This window comes from Octopus bimaculoides, chromosome 11 (assembly GCF_001194135.2).
Source record: "Octopus bimaculoides isolate UCB-OBI-ISO-001 chromosome 11, ASM119413v2, whole genome shotgun sequence".
Lineage (NCBI taxonomy): Eukaryota > Metazoa > Mollusca > Cephalopoda > Octopoda > Octopodidae > Octopus > Octopus bimaculoides.
The window spans coordinates 73,422,993-73,429,360 of record NC_068991.1 but is presented as its reverse complement, the minus strand read 5'-3'; positions in this window follow the sequence as shown (position 1 = coordinate 73,429,360).

The following is a 6,368-nucleotide window of genomic DNA, read 5'->3' as shown; positions in this document are numbered from 1 at the left end:
TATATATATATATATATTATGTATGTATATGAAGAAATAACTAGGCAAGCAAGAGTGAGGGAGGGAGAGATTGAAAATGGGAATACGATAAAGTAAGGAGAAAAGAGTAAGTAAAAAGAGAAAGCGTGATATGAAATTATAGCTAGAATATATATAATTTGTATAGCTAGTACTGAAGAGGATTTAATGAAGTTGAACTATTGACAGCCAATAATTCATCATTAGTCGCAAAAAATCAGAGTAATGTATATATTTATTCAGGTATTAAATCAATGATTTCTATTGAGAAATGACGTAATTATTAGCGTAAAAAAATAATAATCAGACGACATTGATGCACATTCTATCTTGTATTTTTTTTATAACCGAAGTATAAGCGAACACCCCCCACACACACACACACAAACACACACACGTGTCATAGCATGCACATAGATAAATGCTTATACCATGAGCTTATTCTTAAGATGCTCGTAATAAATCTAGGAAAAGATGTATACTTTTTACTTTACATAGTTAATAATTTTCGCAACTTTAAGAAAGGAACAGATCGATTTTTATGTGTAGATTCTCTACCGTTAAGCAGAGGTGTGATAAATTTCTTCGTCGTACGAGGGTATTATATCGCAGGTAACTTTTCAAGAACGTTCTGATATCTATTCTTGGTTGCTAGCAATCAAGTGCAATACGTGTATAAAAATCCGTCTTCATACTCAATAAAATATCTTCACTGCATCGGCTACATTCTCTATCAATCGGTTATTAGTACAGTAAATATATCTGATCGACCATTTTATCATAATAACCAAATTTCTAATTGTGAGATGTGTAGCGAAATGTATAAATCCTTGAAATGAGTTATTGTTTATAATATTATTAGGGTGGAGATCTGGCAGAATCATTACCACGCTGGACAAAATGCCTGATATCGTTAGGCCTAACTCATTGTAAATTAAATACTATCATAAACTACAGTGGAAAAGGCTAGCCACTGGATTTGGTTAAAAATAGACGAAGAGCGATGGCTAGAAGAATATTTATTAAGTTTTATTTGATAACCAGTTGATCTAGCAAGCGGGGGCCTCATATCAGTGAGGTGCGCAGCGATGCCGTCGAGAAGTAGGCCCCGAAACGGCGCGCATTCTCTCCTGATGACCCCATAAACTTGCTGGCTTCCTGTATGCGGAGTTTCTGACTGGTAGCACTTGCATGTGCAAGGTGTTTGCAAAACATTGTACGTCTTTGAAATCGGAGTTCAAATTTCGCCGACGTCGATTTTGTCGTTCATCTTTTCAAGGTCGGTTTTCAAGTTAAGCATTTTTGTCGATGTAATCGACTAGCCCCCTCCCCCAAAATTTCGAGCCTTGTGCCTAAAGTAGAAAGGGACATTAATGTAGCGAGTTGGCAGAATCGTTTACACGCCGTACGAAATGCTTAGCCACATTTCACCCGTATTAACATTCTGAGCTGAAAGTGCCCCACGGTCGACTTTCCATTTCCTCCTTTCTGGTTCGATAAAATAAGTACCGCTCAAGTTCTATGGTCAATATAATCGTCTTCCCTCTCTCCTCAAAAACTGTTGACCCTATGCTAAAATTCTAAGACCTTTAATAATATTATTAATTTCTAGATTATCAACTTCATCTTTACTTATGAAACATTTCCAAATCCTTTTTTTAGGTGAAAATTGTATAAAACACAAAACAAGATTTGAGATAAACGGTGAAAAAGAAGAAATACAGAATTATAGTCTATATTTTACTTTACCTTAATATTTTAATATTTCCTAATAAAACGCCTTTGTCAAGAAAAAAAAGGTAGAGCGTGTTATCGAGATGATATCTTTAGCTCATTGAAATATAAGTATAGGACTATCGATTTCTCATCCTTACATGTGTTTTCACACTTTTCTGCCGCATTTGCATTTTATTGATTTTTTTAAAAATCTTAAAACTTTTATTTCATAATTCATAAAATATTTTACATTGCGTTTATGTCGATTTAATATCCGACCATCATCGGTATCGTTTTCTTGGATAAAACACATTCTACCAGTCTGCATTCAAACTTGACCGTTATTTCCAAAGTAAAACGGTCATGCATAACACCCCTGCATCTACCCCTTTTAACAGGAATTGCTAATACTAGAAACCCGCTTCTGTTCTCTGGTACTCGTTATAGTAAAACACCCTTTCATATTAAACCCCTTCTTCTTATATTTATTTGGCCTGACATAAAGCATTGATTTCATTCAGATATTACATAGACAACATATATATTATTTCCTTTGAAATTGCCATGATTAGTTAAAATCTTGTAGAAATCGGCTTTAGCATTTTTTAAAAATTCTCCATGATTACGACAGATTAAACAAGAAAGATTAAGTCAGTGCTGTTGCTCTTTAAAAATAAATAAGTAAAAATCGTTAGCGCTTGGCAAGAAAACCACTGCATTCCACCCGCTTTCTCACCAGATTCTGTCGTGTAGGCGTACGTTAGATCCATAGCAGTCATTATTTCGAGTTTTAGCTGCTTAGCTTCGTTCTTTTACGGATTTATTTTCCTGGACACCTACATACAAATACATACCACACACACACGCTTACCAGAAACACACTACCCCACCCACGCACACAACACACTCACAGATTCATCATAACTACACACTCCTTACAATATAAAATACATAAAAAGTGGAACCTGTTTTACGAAGTTGTTATTGTCAGCTCTGGCGAAGTAAATATATCGCCAAGGGCATTCCAATCATGCCTATCACCTCAATTTGTGGGATATTTAGAATAAAGTTACCTAACGTACTCGTTCTTATTTTTATGACATGAGTTAAAGATGTTTTGTCGTTTTTTTCTAGCAATTTGTGTAACCAGCTACATAGGGATTCTTTCGTTTGTAAGTCAGGATAAGTGTGTATCATTCTGCAAGTATACAGAAGGAAACATTGTGGATGCTTGAAAAGATAGACAGAGTCAATTCAACCAGCCTAGAATTTATCAACTCAGTTCAGTTGGCTCGAAATAAATAGACTCAACTACCATAGAAAATATTTGATTAGATCAGGCATTTTAGAATAGGCTTATGCAGGTCAATAAGAGTCTGTCCAACCAGCCTAAATTAGATACACTCAAATCTGTCAAGCTTGAATAAATTTACTCAGTTCAACGAACGAAGAATAGATGGACTTAGGTTAAACAATCAAGACTACGTGGACTCAGTTCAAACAGCCTAAAATAAAATAAACTCGGTCCAGCCAGTCTAAAGCCGACAGACTCAGTTCAAACAGTCGAGAATAGATCGATTCAATTCAACGACCTATAAACTAGATTTATTTAAATCAGTCGAGACTGAAGACACTTGGTTTATCCATCTTACATCCTAGGTTACAGAGACTCTGCTCATAATATAAACAGATTCAGTTCAAACAGCCTTTAATTGACTTAGTTCAAGAAACCTAAATTAGAAACACTCAGCTTCCAGAAAAGACTTCGTTAAACCAACTGAGAAAAGATTTACTCCGTTGAACAAGTTTAGTATATGTAGGCTCATATGAGCCTGACACTCTCTCCATTCAGTAATTAGTTTAGTTCAACCAGGTCTCAAAAACTGCAGTTGTCTGTTTCGAAACCACTTATTTATCAATTGTAACTGTGTTGTTCTTGTATAAAACGAAGTTAATGATGATCGAGCAGACGTACGATTTATTATATTCCAAACATCACCTTCCCATCTTTCTGTATTTGCAGGTAGTACACTACATTATCTGTGGAGGTGCAATGGCCCAGTGATTAGGGCAGCGGACTCACGGTCATAGGATCGTGGTTTCGATTCCCAGACCGCGCGTTGTGAGTGTTTATTGAGCGAAAACACCTAAAAGCTCCACGAGGCTCCGGCAGGGGATGGTGGTGAACCCTGCTGTACTCTTTCACCACAACTTTCTCTCACTCTTTCTTACTGTTTCTGTTTTGCCTGTAATTCTAAGACTCAGCTTTGTCACACTGTGTCACGCTGAATCTCCCCTAGAGCTACGTTAAGGGTACACGTGTCTGCGGAGTGCTCAGCCACTTGCACGTTAATTTTACGAGCAGGCTGTTCCGTTGATCGGATCAACTGGAACCCTCGACGTCGTAAGCGACGGAGTGCCAACAACAACAACTGCATTATCCATTGCGATTCCATCATGTGTTTCTTTTACGACGCAGTTTGGAAAAGATTTAGGGGGTCGAAGGACCACGTTGAGGTACCCCAGTTTGCTTAGGACGGCATACAAATACCGGAGGGAAGCATTATGCGCTGAAAAAAGTCGATAACGTTCCACTGAATCAGTTATTACTGATGAAGTGTTATTCTATGCAGGATGTAGACCAATTTCCTATTTACTGAACACTAATGAAACCTGCGAAAGGATTTGACGCTGAGAAAGTTGCTGGTTTCCGAAAAATCTTTCCAAATCATGACTTTATCTGCAACTACAATAACCAATGTTTGATTTCTTTCTTAAGACGACAGATTGTAATTTGACGGAGATGTAGCTGTTATTTCCAGCATTACTATCAGAAAAAAGTTTAGCATTTATTCCTGTTTCCCTTTACCCTTTCGATTCTTAAGGCTGGTTACTCGATTTCCATGGGGTATAAGTGACCGAGATAATAATATTCCCACTGAACGAGACACCTGTCCATTGCAGTGATTAAAGCCAGCTATTTTAAGATAAGATGGAAAGTCTATTGCATCGGCAACCCTGGACTTGGCTGATACTATATTTTATCGACGTCGAAGGGATGGAAGACAAAGTTTACCTCGGCGGAATTTGAACTAAGAACGCAAAGAACGCTGCTAAACATTTGGTGCGATATGCTAGCAAATGAAATTGGTCAATATTAACTGAAATGCAGAAGAAATCAAAGCTATTAGTAAATTTCAAATTAAGAACTTATTCAAAATTTCAAAAGATTCAAATACCTAAACTATGCGACATAATGGAAAAATAGCTGATTGTTCGATGGGATAACGCTGATCTTTAAATCAATATCAGTTTTTTATAGCGACCTGTCACGACTTGCTGTTTCTCAAAAGAATACGAAAAGTTATCATTGAGTGACAAACAAGAAGTCAATACAGTCTATACAAAACTGTTGTTATAGGATTTGAAATAAAATTAAACTAACAAGATGGGGAATATCTCTGCACGGTTGCTCAGATCAATGGAAGTAGTTACTTAATTTCTGTCATATCACAAAACATATTGACCTGCTAGAAATAACAGCGTCGTTCTCCCTTAAAATTGGATTTTACTGTTTAAAAAAAAAGCAGTGGCATATGGATTGATATTATCCTAAAAGGAGCATGATGACATACCGTCATGGTTTGAATATATTTGTTCATAGGTCCTTTCTACTATAGGCACAAGGTCTGAAATTTTGCGGGAGGGGACTGACTAGTCGATTATTATTTATCTGCCAATAAAAGGATGAAAGACAAAGTCGACCTCGGTGGATATCTGTTCATAGATCATCACGATGTGTGAGGGCCACGGGATCAACGAAAACAACAACCAGAGGAAATAGAAAGATTTAGTCTCGTCGATATTGAGTGATTATTTGAGCCTTAACAAATAACTGTGCCTTTAAAAATGCTCAATCCTTGACGAAAATAACTTTCACTTTTCTTTTATGACTTTACATTCAGGAGGGAGGGCAATTCTCATGATCTTCTCCAAGGTTAGTGGCACCGAGGGACGAAGGGATTCTCAAACTGAGAACTTACCCCGAATGCTTCAAAAATATTTTGTCTCTGCTGAGGGCACCCGATGTGCCAGGGTAGCTGTGTCAAAGTGTTTCAAGCCGTGTTAAGTCTACGAGCAGAGTTGGTCATGACAAGATTTGAACTTAGAAATAACTTTTATCCTGATAGAATAAAAAGCGAAGCCAACCATATCAAATTAGAACCCAAAGCACAGATGGTCGGAAACAAAACTCCGACTCGGCAACCATGACAGGTGCTTCTGCAAGAACCGTATGGATACCTGAGAATTCTACCCCCACGACTATGACTATCCCGTGTGTGTGTACATATATATATGTATACATTTACATAAATATATACGTACATACAAACACCACCCACTCATTCTCCCCACCACACACGTATAAACAGACACACACACAAGTATACACATAGCATCCGGACGAGAGTAAAAAATAGCACACGAATACAAAAAAGGGGGTGCAAGAACCTATTTTCTAAAGCCGAAAAACTTTACAAAGTGTTGCTCAGAATTTCAAGCGAAAATTCGTCAGACAATTGTGATAGACCAACACTATATATATATATATATATATATATATATATATATAT